At 44.1% G+C, this 19660-nt stretch overlaps 1 long non-coding RNA gene across 1 annotated transcript in view; it reads right to left on the bottom strand.

Annotated features, from left to right (window-relative positions):
• LOC121541966 overlaps window positions 1-19660 on the bottom strand; it is a 73444-nt gene that overhangs the window by 17904 nt on the left and 35880 nt on the right. The window lies entirely within an intron of this gene.

The raw sequence follows: 19660 nt of genomic DNA, 5'->3' as shown, positions 1-19660 counted from the left end.
ATCCGCAGGTAAAACATGCTGACCCTAATCTCCATCCCTCTCACAAGTATTCCCCTGAAAGCAGAGACCGAGGCAATTACTTAGGGAACTGCAATTTTGCCGTCCTGTGTCCACTTTTTTAACTGGCTAAATTCATTCTGGAGAACACAACGACAGAGCTACTCCCATAAATCCAGGGGCGAGAGAAAGGATTGGAAGAAGACTTGTTTATTTGTCTCAGACAGAGATACAAATCTACATTGCTCACTTCTGTTTACCATAGGCAGGATGTATATTTCACTAACCTTCGTCAGAATCTGGGGAGGCGATCTGTATTACATCCTTGTTTTATGTAAAGTAAAATAAAATAAAATCAGGAAGTGTTAGGTCTAACTTCAGTCTGTGATTCCTGTCAGAGTACCCTTGGATGTTGGAGAAGGATGCATATCACGTTACTGGGGATATTTGGAAGTGGTGTGTAATTACTAGTGCGTATGAACGGGGCAGCCATTCCGCACCAAGCCCAGATGCTGGGAGCACCTTCGTCCCTCTCCTCTTACATGAAAAATCCACCCAAAACCACTAATTCCTACAATTACCAGTGTTAAATAACACTAATATGTGAGAACAATATTTTTTGTAAACAAATGTTTAATTTTGTCGTTATGGTAGTAGCAACATGTTAAAATCATTGTGGAAATCTGGAAGGTGAACCTTCACCCAGTCTGAGGTCCTGAGCGCTCTGGAGCAGGTTTTCATTAAGGATCTCTCTGTACTTTGCTCCGTTCACCTTTCCCCTCGATGCTGACTAGTCTCCCAGTCCCTGCCGCTGAAAAACCTCCCCACAGCATGATGCTGCCACCACCATGCTTCACCGTAGGGATGGTGCCAGGTTTCCTCCAGACGTGACGCTTGGCATTCAGGCCAAAGAGTTCAATCTTGGTTTTATCAGACCAGAGAATCTTGTTTCTCATGGTCTGAGAGTCCTTTAGGTGCCTTTTGGCAAACTCCAAGCGGGCTATCATGTGCCTTTTACTGAGGAGTGGCTTCCGTCTGGCCACTCTACCATAAAGGCCTGATTGGTGGAGTGCTGCAGAGATGGTTGTCTTTCTGGAAGGTTCTCCTATCTCCACAAAGGAACACTGGAGCTCTGTCAGAGTAACCACTGGGTTCTTGGTCACCTCCCTGAACAAGGCCCTTCTCCCCCGATTGCTCAGTTTGGCCAGGCGGCCAGTTCTAGGAAGAGTCTTGGTGGTTCCAAACTTCTTCCATTTAAGAATGATGGAGGTCACTGTGTTCTTGGGGACCTTCAATGCAGCAGAATTTTTTGGTGCCTTTCCCCAGATCTGTGCCTCAACACAATCCTGTCTCGGAACTCTATGGACAATTCCTTCGACCTCATCGCTTGGTTTTTGCTCTGACATGCACTGTCAACTGTGGGACCTTATATAGACAGGTGTGTGCCTTTCCAAATCAGGTCCAATCAATTGAATTTACCATAGGTGGACTCCAAATCAAGTTGTAGAAACATCAAGGATGATCAATGGAAACAGGATGCACCTGAGCTCAATTTCGAGTCTCATAGCAAAGGGTCTGAATACTTATGTAAATAAGGTATTTTTTATTTTGTTTGTAATACATTGCAAAAATTTCTAAAAACCTGTTTTCGCTTTGTCATTATGGGGTAGTGTGTGTAGATAGAGGAAAATTTTTTATTTAATCCATTTTAGAATAAGGCTGTAACGTAACAAAATGTGGAAAAAGTGAAGGGGTCTGAATACTTTCCGAAGGCACTGCATAACATTCCAAATAGGTGAATCTTTCCTTTAATTATGCTGCACAAAATGGCATAGGCACGGATATTTATAGCTGCTTTAATTAATGACAGACAGTACCCAAAGATAGATGCAGGCTGGGAAAACACACAAATGTCACCTTTATTACAGAGGACACTGCTGCTTTTTTGCTATGACCGCCTCTGAATTTGAGTGAGATGTAGGCTACAGTCGTTGGAATTGTGGCAAGTCGCACCTAAAATAATATTTTCAGAGAGGTTGGCAGGGCACAAAGCCTACCTGCCATTGTTAACGTAATGACACAAGACTGTACTATGCTGTATGTAGTGATACAAGGTCTTTACATGGTTAATAAATAATCCCTGGTATTGTGATGACATCCTAGACATTGCTGTGCCCTTGACCTGTCTGGAGTATAACGCAAAACAATTCATTACACAGCTTCCATCTGACAAGCCAATCAGCACTAGCTGAGTGATGCCAGGTAGTGCCCCCAGAGGAAGATATATACACACACACACACAGACAGACAAAAGTAAACTTACCCTGATCCCACCACAGCTTTACATTCAGCTCTTTTGATTGGAACCAGCTGCACATGCGTACATGTCTTTCCTTCGCATTTGTTTTGTTTAAATAAACCAAGGGGAGTTATCTGTTCCATGGCCGGTGATTAGATTAGGGCTAACATGATTGAGACTAACTGGATTGCACGGGCGGGTGTGCAGATCTGTCCGTTGTCCATTGTGTGAGACATAATGATGTCTACCTAAACCCTGTTAAGAAACTCAAAACCTCCCCCTGTTCATTAGCCCACTACCTCAGTTAATCATGTTGCTTCATGAAAGGACCTACTACTTCAGTTACATGCTTTCTATTAGCCGGCAATTTTCGGCTTTTGGCAAAAAATAAAATAATGAAAAGACGATAAATACAAAATAAAATAATGAAAAGCAGATAAATAAAAATCCCATCGCAAAATAATGCTTTTTATTCATTGACGGAAATACCAGTCGGTGTAAATACATTTGAACGCCAAGGTTAATTTGCATAATTTAGTGGAATTAAAATTGGCCTGTGTGTATTTTCATTAGTCATCATGTATCTTATTTTTCCAAAACAACTATTACATTTACATTTTAGTCATTTAGCAGACGCTCTTATCCAGAGCGACTTACAGTTAGTGAATACATATATATATTTGTTTATACTGGCCCCCGGTGGGAATCGAACCCACACCCCTGGCGTTGCAAACGCCATGCTCTATCAACTGAGCTACATCCCTGCCGGCCATTCCCTCCCGTACCCTGGACGATGCTGGGCCAATTGTGCGCCGCCCATGAGTCTCCCGGTCGCGGCCGGCTGCGACAGAGCCTGGATTCGAACCAGGATCTCTAGTGGCACAGTTAGCACTGCGATGCAGTGCCTTAGACCACTGCGCCACTCAGGAGACTCACGCGCACAACATACAGAGCCTATTTTGAGTGGGATGTCAGCTGGTTGCTGCTTGAGTAAAACGAGCCCATTCATTGTGCAGCAATTCTATACACAATTGCGTGTTTAAAACAGTTTTGGTGCACGATTAAATAGAGTTACAAATTTTTTTTCTCAACTGGTAATTGAAGTGCGACTCCCATTCACCATAAACGTGAAGGCAACCTGCTATCAGCGCGTCACCCACCACTTTACAATGTGAGCTGGAGGCTATATGCATTTTGAAAACATACTTAAAATTGTTTGAAACCTGAATGTTCTATTTCATATTATGAGGCATGTCTTACAGTACCTTCAGAAAGTATTCATTCCGCTTCCATTCTCACCCATCTAAACACAATACCCCAGAATGACAAAGTGAAAACATTTTTGGTAACTTTGAAAATGAAATACAGAAATCTAATTTACATAAGTATTCACACCCCTGAGTCAATACTTTGTAGAACAACCTTTGGCAGGGATTACAGCTGTGTGTCTTTCTGGGTTAGTCTAAGAGCTTTGCACAACTGGATTGTACAATATATGCAATATTATGATAAAAAAAAAAATATATATATATATATATATATTGTGACGTCACGAGAGGCTACACAGCTTTCAGCGGGATTGCTCAAGTAGTGCAAGGAGACAAGGTTCAAACAAAACAAGGATTTTATTATAGGTCTTGGGAAATTAATCGAAAATATAACAAAATTCTGTTCTCTTGTGGCTCTTTAAGGGTTAACAGTTCAGGGATGTCTCTTCCACATCCAAAATCATAATTCTCACTCGCTCAGATAACTTTTCCCCAGCCTTACTGTAGTCCACGTTGCAGCTAGTGGCCAACCCAGCAAAAAGTCCTTCCAAATGTCTCTCACGTATTTCCACAGGTGCATATATCCAAAGGTGAGTATTTCCCAAAGGTAAGTATCTCCAAATCCTTATATTCCTCATGGAAGTGGACGTGCAGCACTCTTGTCCTCCAGAGAGCCCAGGTTGGAGACTGTGTCTCTTCCTTCCCAAACCTTCAGCTCATCAGCTCCTCATTTGTTTCAGCTGCGTGGGAAGATTGGCCATAGAGGGGTGGAGTTCCCGACCATACCAGCAGATGGAGCCATAGCTGTCTGGGTTTGCAGCCACCTCAGGGGATGTAACGTCCCTCAGGACACAGCCTCTCGTGACATCACACATCCCCCTCCCTCGGGACCCGACGTCCTCGTCGGGTAAAGGCAGCTGAGAAGGCATCACGCCGGGAGGGCGTCCGCATTGCCGTGGTGCTTGCCAGACTGCTCTCTCTTCAACTCCTCCAACTCTGGACCAGGGACTCCAGCCTCCTGTTGTCTCTCCTTGAGTTTCTTACTGACGCATCAGCCTTGGTTTTAGCAGAGTTTAGCTTCTGTTGAGCAGCTTTCAGTTCCTTCTCTCTCTCTGCCTCCGCATTCTTCATCTTGTTCTCCAACACCTTGTACTTCTCCTCTGCCTTCTTCTGGACCTCCTTACTACTGCGCAGGGTCTCCTCACACTCCTCGATGGTCCTGCGCAGCCTCTCCAGCTCCTCCTGTTGCTTAGGGAAGGAGCTCTGTTGGAGTTTAGCCTGGAGGATATCTAACTCTTCTGTCTTCATGTCTAACTGTTGCTTTAACAAAGCGATACCTCCCAGCGGTCCCCTTCAGACCAGACAGTTCTTTGTCCAGATTCTGTAGCTCCGTCTCTGTGTCGGTCTGGGCACCTGCCATCCCTATCAGAGCCGGGCGGGAGTGAGTAACTCGGAGGATTGCACAGAGCCTTCCCAGGATGAGTCTTGCCTCTCCGTTTCCGAGTACTCGGGTTATCCTCTCCTGAGACTCTCTCCAGAGTGGGTAAAGGCTGGGCAGTCTCGTCCAATTAGGACAGGCGGGGAGGAATCAACCACCCCCGCCGTCGTGTGTATGGTTCCCGATGTGCTGGTCATTGTAAGTTCAGTAATGGGGTATTCTCTGGTGTCCCCATGGACACAGGAAACTGGGAGGACTTTCCCCGGGGGCAGACACGTTGGGCCCACCAATCCTTACGCACCAGGGTGGCCCGGCTACCAGAATCCAGTAAGGCCTCCACATCATGGTGATTCACAGTTACCGGGCAGTGGGGGTCGATCTGGGCCGCCATCTACGACTCCCAAGAGCGAGGCAAAACGGTGTGTGGGTGCTGAGCTGGAGGACTCCGCAGTGGGCATAGGTTCATCGGCTGGTTTCCCACACTGCCAGGAGATATGTCCCATCTCCCCACACCGGTAACACTGTCGAGTTTCCCCCTCCTGGTGTACTCTTCTTGGACCCGCCTGGTTTCTGGCTCCCCCTGGAGCCGGGATAAGTCCTGACGTGGCTGGGTTCGAGACCTTGGGGTCCTTTGGACGGGTTCTTCCCATTTGTGGTGGGGCCGCCCTCCTGGGGTCTTTTCGGGAAGCATTCAGCATCTCCGCTGTGGCCTGGTACTTTTCCACAGCTTCCACGGTCAGATCAGCCGTGGTCAAGGCCTGTTGACTGATGACCCGTTTTGCCTCATAAGGCAGCGCGTGAGGTAACGATCCACCACAACGGCCTCCACCACCGCCGCTGCTGTATTCCTCTGCGGATCCAGCCATTTCCTTGCGATTCGGACAAGTTCATGCATCTGCGCCCGAGGAGGTTGGTCTGGTTGGAAGGTCCAGCTGTGAAAGCGCTGGGCCATACCAACTTTGTGTCCTATCTGCTGAGGATCTCAGACTTCAGGGCATCATAGTCAGTAACCTGGTCAGGGCCCAGGTCCCGGACAGCATTCAGAGATTCCCCGTTAGAAAGGGGGGCTAACAGACCAACCACTGTTGCTTGGGCCAGGCTTCCCTAGTGGCCGTGGCCTCAAATGCATGCAGGTATGCCTCAATGTCCTCGGTAGCTCCCATCTTAGATATAAAGTCACTTGCCTTTATTGGGCGGGTATTTTGGACCACCCTCTGTCTCTGCAACTGCAATTCCTCTGCCTTCAGAAGGTTGGCTTTCTTTGCTCCTCCAAGAGAGCCACGTTTGCTTGCATCTGGGCTTGCTGGCCAGCAACAAGGGCTTTCAATATGTCCTCCATTTCAGTCGGCGGGGCCTACGGCCAACTTCGGAAAACTGGGTGATCAAACCTTCGGTATCCTCCTCTGACATGCACTATTAACGCTTGAGCGTGCCTGTATTCTCCACCATCTGTGACGTCACGAGAGGCTACAGCAGCTTTCAGCGGGATTGCTCAAGTAGTGCAAGGAGACAAGGTTCAAACAAAACAAGGATTTTATTATAGGTCTTGGGAAATTAACGAAAATATAACAAAATTCTGTTCTCTTGTGGCTCTTTAAGGGTTAACAGTTCAGGGATGTCTCTTCCACATCCAAAATCATAATTCTCACTCGCTCAGATAACTTTTTCCCCCAGCCTTACTGTAGTCCACGTTGCAGCTAGTGGCCAACCCAGCAAAAAGTCCTTCCAAATGTCTCTCACGTATTTCCCACAGGTGCATATATCCAAAGGTGAGTATTTCCCAAAGGTAAGTATCTCCAAATCCTTATATTCCTCATGGAAGTGGACGTGCAGCACTCTTGTCCTCCAGAGAGCCCAGGTTGGAGACTGTGTCTCTTCCTTCCCAAACCTTCAGCTCATCAGCTCCTCATTTGTTTCAGCTGCGTGGGAAGATTGGCCATAGAGGGTGGAGTTCCCGACCATACCAGCAGATGGAGCCATAGCTGTCTGGGTTTGCAGCCACCTCAGGGGATGTAGCGTCCCTCAGGACACAGCCTCTCGTGACATCACAATATATATATATATATATATATATATATATATATATATATATATATATATATATATATATATATATATATATATATATATATATATATATATATATATATATATATATATATATATATATATATATATATATATATATATACACATACACACACACAGCTCAAAAAAATAAAGGGAACACTAAAATAACACATCCTAGATCTGAATGAATGAAATAATCTTATTAAATACTTTTTTCTTTACATAGTTGAATGTGCTGATAACAAAATCACACAAAAATGATCAATGGAAATCAAATTTATCAAATCAAATCAAATTTTATTGGTCACATGCGCCGAATACAACAGGTGCAGACATTACAGAGAAATGCTTACTTACAGCCCTTAACCAACAGTGCATTTATTTTAAACAAAAAAAGTAAGAATAAAACAACAACAAAAAAAGTGTTGAGAAAAAAAGAGCAGAAGTAAAATAAAGTGACAGTAGGGAGGCTATATATACAGTAAAATAAAGTGACAGTAGGGAGGCTATATATACAGGGGGGTACCGTTGCAGAGTCAATGTGCGGGGGCACCGGCTAGTTGAGGTAGTTGAGGTAATATGTACATGTGGGTAGAGTTAAAGTGACTATGCATAAATACTTAACAGAGTAGCAGCAGCGTAAAAAGTATGGGGTGGGGGGCAGTGCAAATAGTCCGGGGTAGCCATGATTAGCTGTTCAGAGTCTTATGGCTTGGGGGTAGAAGCTGTTGAGAAGTCTTTTGGACCTAGACTTGGCACTCCGGTACCGCTTGCCGTGCGGTAGCAGAGAGAACAGTCTATGACTAGGGTGGCTGGAGTCTTTGACAATTTTGAGGGCCTTCCTCTGACACCGCCTGGTATAGAGGTCCTGGATGGCAGGGAGCTTTGCCCCAGTGATGTACTGGGCCGTACGCACTACCCTCTGTAGGGTTTTGGCAAACCCATGGAGGTCTGGATTTGGAGTCACCCTCAAAATTAAAGTGGAAAACCACACTACAGGCTGATCCAACTTTGATGTAATGTCCTTAAAACAAGTCAAAATGAGGCCAGTAGTGTGTGTGGCCTCCACGTGCCTGTATGACCTCCCTACAATGCCTGGGCATGCTCCTGATGGTCTCCTGAGGGATCTCCTCCCAGACCTGGACTAAAGCATCCGCCAACTCCTGGACAGTCTGTGGTGCAACGTGGCATTGGTGGATGGAGCGAGACATGATGTCCCAGATGTGCTCAATTGGATTCAGGTCTGGGGAACGGGCGGGCCAGTCCATAGCATCAATGCCTTCCTCTTGCAGGAACTGCTGACACACTCCAGCCACCTGAGGTCTAGCATTGTCTTGAATTAGGAGGAACCCAGGGCCTGTAAGCACAACACCCACCTGTGGACGTCGGGCCCTCATACCACCCTCATGGAGTCTGTTTCTGACCGTTTGAGCAGACACATGCACATTTGTGGCCTGCTGGAGGTCATTTTGCAGGGCTCTGGCAGTGCTCCTCCTGCTCCTCCTTGCACAAAGGCGGAGGTAGCAGTCCTGCTGGTGGGTTGTTGCCCTCCTACGGCCTCCTCCACGTCTCCTGATGTACTGGCCTGTCTTCTGGTAGCGCCTCCATGCTCTGGACACTACGCTGACAGACACAGCAAACCTTCTTGCCACAGCTCGCATTGATGTGCCATCCTGGATGAGCTGCACTACCTGAGCCACTTGTGTGGGTTGTAGACTCCGTCTCATGCTACCACTAGAGTGAAAGCACCGCCAGCATTCAAAAGTGACCAAAACATCAGCCAGGAAGCATAGGAACTGAGAAGTGGTCTGTAATCACCACCTGTAAAACCAGTCCTTTATTGGGGGTGTCTTGCTAATTGCCTATAATTTCCACCTGTTGTCTATTCCATTTGCACAACAGCATGTGAAATGTATTGTCAATCAGTGTTGCTTCCTAAGTGGACAGTTTGATTTCACAGAAGTGTGATTGACTTGGAGTTACATTGTGTTGTTTAAGTGTTCCCTTTATTTTTTTGAGCAGTGTATATATAGTATATTATTATATATCTATATATCTATATATCTACTTATATCTATATATATCTATACATATATATCATATCTATTTTATATCTATCTATATTCTATATCTATCAGATATATATATATATATATATATATATATATATATCTTATATTATATTATATCTATATCTATATCTATATTATATATATATATATATATATATATAGTGGGGGGAAAAGTATTTAGTCAGCCACCAATTGTGCAAGTTCTCCCACTTAAAAAGATGAGAGAGGCCTGTAATTTTCATCATAGGTACACGTCAACTATGACTGACAAATTGAGGGATAAAAATCCAGAAAATCACATTGTAGGATTTTTTTATGAATTTATTTGCAAATTATGGTGGAAAATAAGTATTTGGTCACCTACAAACAAGCAAGATTTCTGGCTCTCACAGACCTGTAACTTCTTCTTTAAGAGGCTCCTCTGTCCTCCACTCGTTACCTGTATTAATGGCACCTGTTTGAACTTGTTATCAGTATAAAAAGACACCTGTCCACAACCTCAAACAGTCACACTCCAAACTCCACTATGGCCAAGACCAAAGAGCTGTCAAAGGACACCAGAAACAAAATTGTAGACCTGCACCAGGCTGGGAAGACTGAATCTGCAATAGGTAAGCAGCTTGGTTTGAAGAAATCAACTGTGGGAGCAATTATTAGGAAATGGAAGACCACTGATAATCTCCCTCGATCTGGGGCTCCACGCAAGATCTCACCCCGTGGGGTCAAAATGATTACAAGAACGGTGAGCAAAAATCCCAGAACCACACGGGGGGACCTAGTGAATGACCTGCAGAGAGCTGGGACCAAAGTAACAAAGCCTACCATCAGTAACACACTACGCCGCCAGGGACTCAAATCCTGCAGTGCCAGACGTGTCCCCCTGCTTAAGCCAGTACATGTCCAGGCCTGTCTGAAGTTTGCTAGAGTGCATTTGGATGATCCAGAAGAGGATTGGGGGAATGTCATATGGTCAGATGAAACCAAAATAGAACTTTTTTGGTAAAAACTCAACTCAGTCGTGTTTGGAGGACAAAGAATGCTGAGTTGCATCCAAAGAACACCATACCTACTGTGAAGCATGGGGGTGGAAACATCATGCTTTGGGGCTGTTTTTCTGCAAAGGGACCAGGACGACTGATCCGTGTAAAGGAAAGAATGAATGGAGCCATGTTTCGTGAGATTTTGAGTGAAAACCTCCTTCCATCAGCAAGGGCATTGAAGATGAAACGTGGCTGGGTCTTTCAGCATGACAATGATCCAAAACACACTGCCCGGGCAACGAAGGAGTGGCTTCGTAAGAAGCATTTCAAGGTCCTGGAGTGGCCTAGCCAGTCTCCAGATCTCAACCCCATAGAAAATCTTTGGAGGGAGTTGAAAGTCCGTGTTGCCCAGCGACAGCCCCAAAACGTCACAGCTCTAGAGGAGATCTGCATGGAGGAATGGGCCAAAATACCAGCAACAGTGTGTGAAAACCTTGTGAAGACTTACAGAAAACGTTTGACCTGTGTCATTGCCAACAAAGGGTATATAACAAAGTATTGAGAAACTTTTGTTATTGACCAAATACTTATTTTCCACCATAATTTGCAAATAAATTCATAAAAAATCCTACAATGTGATTTTCTGGAGAAAAAAAATCCTCATTTTGTCTGTCATAGTTGACGTGTACCTATGATGAAAATTACAGGCCTCTCTCATCTTTTTAAGTGGGAGAACTTGCACAATTGGTGGCTGACTAAATACTTTTTTCCCCCACTGTATATATATATATTTAGCTCTGTCAAGTTGGTTGTTGATTATAGCTAGACAGCCATTTTTAAGTATTGCCATAGATTTTCAAGCCGATTTAAGTCAAAACTAACTAGGCCACTCAGGAACATTCAATGTTGTTTCGGTAAGCAACTCCAGTGTATATTTGGCCTTGTGTTTAGGTTATTGTCCTGCTGAAGGGTGAATTTGTCTCCCAGTGTCCGTTGGAAAACAACCAGGTTTTCTAGGATTTTGCATGTGCTTAGAACTATTCTGTTTATTTTTATCCAAAAAAAAGCTCCCTAGTCCTTGCCAATGACAAGCATATCCATAACATGATGCAGCCACCTCCATGCTTGAAAATATGAAGAGTGGTACTCAGTAATGTGTTGCATTTGCCTCAAACATAACACTTTGTATTCAGGACAAAAGTTAATTGCTTTGCCACATTTTCTGTTTTGGAATATTTTTATTCTGTACATGCTTCCTTTTCACTCAGTCATTTAGGTTAGTATTGTGGAGTAACTACAATGCTGTTGATTCATCCTCAGTTTTCTCCAATCACAGCCATTACACCCTGTAACTGTTTTAAAGTCTCATTGTGAAATCCTTGAGCGGTTTCCTTCCTCTCCGGAAACTGAGTTAGGACGCCTATATCTTTGTAGTGACTGGGTTTATTGATACAACATCCAAAGTGTAATTAATAACTTCATGCTCAAAGGGATTTTTTTTTCTACCAATAGGTGCCCCTCTTTGCGAGGCATTGGAAAACCTCCCTGGTCTTTGTGGTTGAATCTGTGTTTGAAATTCACTGCTCTACTGAGGGCCCTTACAGATAATTGTATGTGTGGGGTGCAGAGGTAGTCATTAAAAAAATAATGTTAAACACTATTATTGCACACAGATTGACTCCATGCAACTTATGTCACTTGTTAAACAAATGTTGCCATAAAAGGGGTTGAATACTTATTGACTCAAGACATTTCAGCTTTTCATTTTTTATTAATTGTGTAATTGAGCTTTCATTTCCTCATAACAGGCTTTCCAGCGTGAGAACCCACCCTCTGTCGGAGTTCAGCGATAAGGAACAGATTTCTGTAGAGGACTAGGAATGCATGCAGTCCTTTGAGAGTTAAAACATGCCCTTACTGGATCATAAATTAATCCATACTAGCTTGGATGTGTGTGGCTTGGATGTGTGTCCATTGTAAGACTACAAGGTGAAAATTATGGAGAACATGTTGTGTATCCTACTGTTCACCCCCTCTAACGTTCAGCGGAGAGCCAATTTACTAAATCTATTTTGGTCCCTGCTGGCACCCGTACAGACACACACACACACTTCCTCATTAATCTTCATTTGGGAGAGGTGGGGGAACAGACAGCACCTTATAATGGTAACCTTGTTACAACCACCATGAAAAACGACAACTGAATAAAAACTAAAAAAAGTTCCAAGATGACACTCAATTCATTCTAGAAGAATGTGTGCATTCCTTAACCCGCGGCAGGAGATTCATAATCATTCCATCTTAAAATGAAAAGAGGGGGTGTGCGCCTCTATCGAGGGGCCAGGTGAGGAAAACAACAGCACTAGTGTTGTCAGCTTCTATATCTAGCTGTAGAAAATAAACAGGCAGTGAATGGAAAGAGGAGCGTGTGTAGTATAGAAGGGTATAGTATACTAAACCCATGCTGAGGAGGAGGAGTTGGGAAAGGTTTAGGAGAGAGGGGGAAACGCTAAAGCAAGCCGAGAGAGATACATCAGCCTGTCATGGTCCAAGCGTGGGGGGAGGCAGAGTTTACTCTAGTGGACGGTAAAGGAAACCAATAGGCTTGGCCTTCCCAGAGATTCATCACGACTCGAGCACTACCAATTAAAAACGGCAGGAGCTCTCGCAGCCATTGATCTTTCCAGGAGAAACCTTTTTTGTTACACCTTCATTGATGTGTATATACTGTACGTTTACAAAGTAGTGCAGCTGGGGGAAACCAACAACTACAGACAACTATTATACTACCGTTGTATGGAGCTAACAAATACATGGTAGCTTGGCCTCCTGGAAACCTCAGTCCACTGAGCATACCATCACACACACACAGACACCCCGCCACCCCCCAAAAAAGTGGCACATTGAGTCTTGCCAACAGCGACCGTACATTTGAAACAGTGGAAAACCAATCTGTGCTGACAAGCACAGCAACAGAGGAATTAGGAAGAGTTGAGGGGTTCTCAGAATTGTCCAATCTGTGGCATCGGTTTAACAAACACAGACTTAAGAAATGATTCCATTATCACCAGCTAACAGATAGAATATCTACCTGCTTTCCACTGTGATTATTATTTGACCCTGCTGGTCATCTATGACCGTTTGAACATCTTGAAGAATTATCTAGTCTTAAATCGCCATGTACTGTTATAATCTCCACCCGGCACAGCCAGAAGACTGGCCACCCCTCAGAGCCTGGTTCCTCTCTAGGTTTCTGCCTTTCTAGGGAGTCTTTCCTAGCCACCCTGCTGCTACATCTTCATTGCTTGATCTTTGGGAGTTTAGGCTGGTTTCTGTATAAGCACTTTGTGACATCTGCTGTAAAAAGGGCTATATAAATATATTTGATTGATTGAATTTGATTGATATAGAAATGGAGTAAATGCTGGAACCACTGGCATGGGCTGCTCCACAAACCCTTTATGATATCCATTAAATCCCAGATACCATACATTCTTAAGGCTGTGGTGAGGGGGTTGTCTCTCCCATAACTCTGTTTTCACATACAACCCTCTCTGGCAAAGCCTCATGGGGTAGAGGGGTTCCTTAAAAACGATCCATTAGGCCTATAATCTTTACACTGCTGGCTATGACTTTTGGCTCAGTAAAACTGCTACAAGTCTAGACTGTTTTGTAGCAAACAGAGGATAAAAGAACTACGCTCTCACTTTAACGGAGCGTGAATAAGAACAGAGGAGGAAAAATAGGGCTGCATTCAAAAGTCGATTTCAGGATTGAAGGTATCGGAAACGTGTTGATTAATGCCAGCCCTTTCCCAGAAAGAGAGAGAGCGCAGTGAGATTTATGACCGCTCGTTTTCTAGAAATCGTCAATTCAGTTCTGAAACACTAAGGATGATCTCGGGCTGCAGCGCGCATCTCAAAACATTTAGATCAATGACACTCACTTTTGGCTCCTCCAATCACAACGCAGGGAGACTGCCCCACCTTCACGCTTCCTCTCTATAATTCCTCTCATACCCTGAGCAAACAGCAAACAGCCAATAGCCTTGCTGGGTCCCTTATCGTCATGACTGAGATTGGCTTACACTTAGATCAGATTAAACTCAATAGCTATATATTTATATTTTGACCTTGAAGAATACAATGATTATCTCATCAGTAATTCAGAATGTGCAAACCTTTCTTTGTCAGTAGGCACACAGTGAATGGATGTTTCAGAGAGCTACTTGTAGACACCTAGAAGCGAGCACTGTGCTGTTATACTGAATACTACTAACGTCAATTTCCTCTCCGTCTATTCTGTGTCCACCGTGATAAGATATAAAAGGCATTTCCAACTACGTACGTTGACTACATTCTGATGAAAATAAAAACGTCAGCTCCCATTGCAATCCACAGGATATAAAGGGAGAGAGTGGGAGAGGGCATTCCGTACATAATATCTGTGGAGTTGAATAATCCCAGCGATTAGAGTCTTCAGTGTTGCCTCACTATAGAATTACACAGTGATACAAAGTTATACCACTGCCCAGAGCTTGGAGGTTAAGACGACAAGGCGTGAGGACTGGAGAAGGGAGCAGGACTGGCATCATGGCAGCAGCATCCCTCACTTAAATGGTGTCGTCTCACCCTGAAGTACATCCAATTTAGGCCATTACACTTCCCTGCTCCAATGGTGTCACAGTTGGGGAACAGAGGAGACGAGGGGTGGGTAAATGGACTCAAAACGCACGGGGAGTGCTGTCTGGTTGGGAGGAGGCTGCAATAACACGCTGGAGGATGAGGCATGTTCAGAGGGAGCTTACTGGAGCACACCGCGGGGAGAAGGTGATTAAGTGGAAGAGGACCATGGATTTCCTCAGAACAGAGAAATACTGTTTTTTCCACCACTCAGTCCCCTTTCAGTGCTCCTTCCACATCCCCTTAGCTCCAGAGTGCTCCAGTGTCCTGGGAGCCTGAGTTGAAAAGGAAAGGAAAAAAACTCTGCCGTGAGCTTTAAATCCTAAACAACCCATGTGTTATTAAAAAACACATGAAGATGGAGGCAAAACGCATAGAAGAAGCCATTTAACAAAATGGAGGAAAATAAGTCTTTATCCCTTGATACATGGCCCTGATTAAATGAACATTCCTATTTTTATAAGTCAATGAACGCGAACAACGTTCTCACGACAACACAATCAGTTGGCATTACAGGAATATAAGAAAACCAGACAAATAACACGACTGCTCTTTTTACCCTGAAAGAACTATAACATTGAAAAAATATATAAAAAAATAAAACGGGAACAGGAAAATAGGCAATTGTCCAGTTCAGACAGCTCGAGCCACCAATTTGAGCATATGTGACTAAAGCAGGATTACCAGATAAAATATCCTTACATAACTACCATAATCACACATCATTCTGTAAACAGAATAACAGTTCTATTAAATACAACCTGCAGCAGCATAGTAGTTCCCAAAACTAAATAAAAATGCATTTAGAGAATAGAAGACTGGCATGAGGTTTGGCATGGAGTACAGAGGGAGCATGAGACAGGGGAAAGGAGAAGGAGAGATAGGAAGGAAAAAGGAGTGAGGAGAGATAGAAAGGGAAAAGGAGTGAGGAGAGATAGAAAGGGAAAAGGATTGAGGAGAGATAGAAATGGAAAAGGATTGAGGAGAGATAGAAATGGAAAAGGATTGAGGAGAGATAGAAATGGAAAAGGATTGAGGAGAGATAGAAATGGAAAAGGATTGAGGAGAGATAGAAAGGGAAAAGGATTGAGGAGAGATAGAAAGGGAAAAGGAGTGAGGAGAGATAGAAAGGGAAAAGGATTGAGGAGAGATAGAAAGGGAAAAGGAGAGAGGAGAGATAGAAAGGGAAAAGGAGAGAGGAGAGATAGAAAGGGAAAAGGAGAGAGGAGAGATAGAAAGGGAAAAGGAGAGAGAGATAGAAAGGGAAAAGGAGAAATATAAAGGGAGAAGGAGTGAGGAGAGATAGAAAGGGAAAAGGAGAGAGGAGAGATAAAGGGAAAAGGAGAGAGGAGAGATAGAAAGGGAAAAGGAGACAGAGATAGAAAGGGAAAAGGAGAAATATAAAGGGAAAAGGAGAAATATAAAGGGAGAAGGAGTGAGGAGAGTGAAAGAGTAAATAAAAGAGTCACCCTTAGTATTTCATTTGGCTTGGTGCTGAGGGAGACAGGTGAGGCAGGGGTGGTTTAATGTGCCATTGTAATTGTCAGTATGCCCGAGAATTCCTAAACAAAACAAGCCATTATGAAAAGGGTACAGGCGACTCAGCCATTCAGATAATTGAGTTGAACTGCAGCTGAAGAAAGTTGCGATGGGGTCTTGTTTGAGCAGTGCCGGGGGGGTGGGGGGGTGGAAACATTCACACTCTCCCTCCCACTTTCCCAGCATAACCAACGAAGTTCAAAGTCTAATGTTCCTGCTTTTTTCATTTTCCTATGGATACGGAACCAACCTCCCACGCGTCAGAATTTGGCTCTGATCGTACAGTAAAATATTCATGTTGTGAAGACTGCCTTAATGCTCAGGGAGCAGAGATGGAACCCAAAGAGTTAGTACAGTATGATAATCTGTGTGTTTGAGAGATTACATTCCAGGATCAAGCAGCTAAAATCAGCAGTAACATCTCACTCAGATAGTGGGCCATTCGCCCATTCTCTCCCATTCCTTCATCTGGTCCCGATAGGTAGCCTGACCTTTCATCACCAGGCTTCAACCACTGACCACTTGGGAGCTCTGCTGTTCTCTCATTAACAAGAGACACAGTCAGACCAGTTCTGATGTCTGGGTCAGCAAAGCAACCGCTCTTCCGGAACACATTCCAGTCAAATGTAGAGACGGCTGGTGGGGACGACATGCTGTCCTATTGAACCAGGTGCTGCAGCAGAAGAACTAGATCAGCTCACAACATCAATCAGGGCAAACAAAGGAGGACAGGGAAGACATAGCAAGGCTGGCCAGCTGGGGAGGGGTAGAGGGCACAGTAGAGCAACGTTCACACACACACACACACACACACAGACCATCTGCCAGCTCGCTGTCTGTCCAGGGAGCATGGATGGAAAGAACGCCACAGCAGACTGCTGCGCTGCCGACGCTCAGAATAACCCGCTTAAAAGTGTTGGGTTTTGTGGATCGTTCGCCTCCCCACTGATCCCTCAAAAAAACCTTGCCAAGTGTCATTGGGTCCAGTGTCAAAGACACTAATATCTTGAGAGCCTATTAACGTCCTCCTCTGTAATTGTGTGTCAAAGCTGTGTGGCTGTGATTCAGGCCTACTACTTCAACTGACACGGCTCCATCCAGTATTAAGCAGAGCGATGATAAGTGAGTGCTGCATGCCCATTTCCCATAACATCCTGATGAGCTACGGCAGATTGTGTGTGTAAGACAGTTTAATGATTCTATATGACACATGAACATAGCAACACTGTTGGTTACCATGCTGTGCCCCCACTATAACTTAAAACTTTTATGTAGTCTGTGTGAGCGGAGGCCCATTTTCAGGGGTAAAGCCAAAGGCAAGTAAAACCCACTTGAGCACTGACTGTCTACTCAGCTCTATCAACCCTTTCTTCATGCAAATGCCAACCTTCTGACTGGCCTGTCACTATGAACTATCACACTGGCCTCTGCAGTTTAGTGCCACCTGGGTCCCATCAGTTTAGTGGACGTCCTCTGCATCTTTTCTCCTGCATGAGCATTTGTGTTTTAAAGTCCCCTCTGAGGGTTGTAAAAGCTCTGAGCTGGCGGTTTGGAACGAGACCCTTGAGAGCCACAGGTACTGAGTCAGGGACAGGGAGAGAGGCTAGGCGCCCAAGCCACGGCCAGACAGACAGTAGACGTCAGGTGCCCTGCTCTGACCTCGTCTGGACCGGGGGTGATTTTTCTTTCTGAGGGCAGACCGAGCAGGGGTCATTGCTTGGGGTCATTGTCCATTTGGAACACCCATTTGCGACCAAGCTTTAACTTCCTGACTGATGTCTTGAGATGTTGCTTCAATATATCCACATAGTTTTCCTTCCTCATGATGCCATCTATTTTGTGAAGTGCACCAGTCCCTCCTGCAGTAACGCACCCCCACAGCATGATGCTGCCACCCTCGTGCTTCACGGTTGGGATGGTGTTCTTCGGCTTGCAAGCACCCCCTTTTTCCTCCAAACATAACGATGGTCATTATGGCCAAACAGTTCTATTTTTGTTTCATCAGACCAGAGGACATTTTTGCAAAAAGTACAACCATGTGCAGTTGCAAACCGTAGTCTGGCTTTTTTAATCGCGGTTTTGGAGCAGTGGCTTCTTCCTTGCTTAGCGGCCTTTCAGGTTATGTCGATATAGGACTTGTTTTACCTTGGATATGGATCCTTTTGTACCCGTTTCCTCCAGCATCTTCACAAGGTCCTTTGCTGTTGTTCTGGGATTGATTTGCACTTTTCGCACCAAAGTACGTTCATTTCTAGGAGACAGAACGTGTCTCCTTCCTGAGTGGTATGACAGCTGCGTGGTCCCATGGTGTTTATACTTGCGTACTATTGTTTGTACAGATGAACGTGGTACCTTCAGGCGTTTGGAAATTGCTCCCAAGGATGAACCAGACTTGTGGATATCTACAATTTTGTTCTGAGGTCTTGGCTGATTTCTTTTGATTTTCCCATGATGTCAAGCAGAGGCACTGAGTTTGAAGGTAGGCCTTGAAATACATCCACATGTACACCTCCAATTGACTCAAATTATGTCAATTAGCCTATCACAAGCTTCTAAAGCCATGACATCATTTTCTAGAATTTTCCAAGCTGTTTAAAGGCACAGTCAACTTAGTGTATGTAAACTTCTGACCCACTGGAATTGTGATACAGTGAATTATAAGTGAAATAATCTGTCTGTAAACAATTGTTGGAAAAATTACTTGCGTCATGCACAAAGTAGATGTCCTAACCGACTTGCCAAAACTATAGTTTGTTAACAAGAAATTTGTGGAGTGGTTGAAAAATTAGTTTTAATGACTCCAACCTAAGTGTATGTAAACTTCCGACTTCAACTGTCCAGTAAAAGTTACATTAATAGCCAGAGTGTTTATTTGCTTAAAAATCACTTAACAGGGGCTTATTAGAGACGGGCTTCTATACCCTTAATGCACACAGCTTTGCTCATTTAATTGTTTAATTCCAGCGTTCACGTTCAGCATTATAATTTTAAAAAATCATTTCCTGCACTAATGTGTTATCATTTACACACAGTGTCACATTTGTCTTAGTATGGTGTTACAAAAAAATATATATTAAAAAAATTCTCCTCTTGACAGTGCATTTGTCAGTTTTTACTTTCGTCACTAGAGGGAGATCGGACAATTTCTAGGGTTCTGTACTCCCAAATTGTACGACTGTTTTTGTGCTTGCCAGTTAGCTAGCAGTTCTCAGCTGTTAGCAGCCAATGGCTAGCAGTTTCTTACTGGCGATAAAAACTGATGGAAGCCATCATTTTTTCGAGTCATTACTGAATTAAACCTTGTAAACAATTTAT

This window comes from Coregonus clupeaformis, unplaced genomic scaffold, assembly GCF_020615455.1.
Source record: "Coregonus clupeaformis isolate EN_2021a unplaced genomic scaffold, ASM2061545v1 scaf0785, whole genome shotgun sequence".
NCBI lineage: Eukaryota > Metazoa > Chordata > Actinopteri > Salmoniformes > Salmonidae > Coregonus > Coregonus clupeaformis.
The sequence above is the reverse complement of the archived record's forward strand: the minus strand, read 5'-3'. Positions and strand labels throughout refer to the sequence as shown.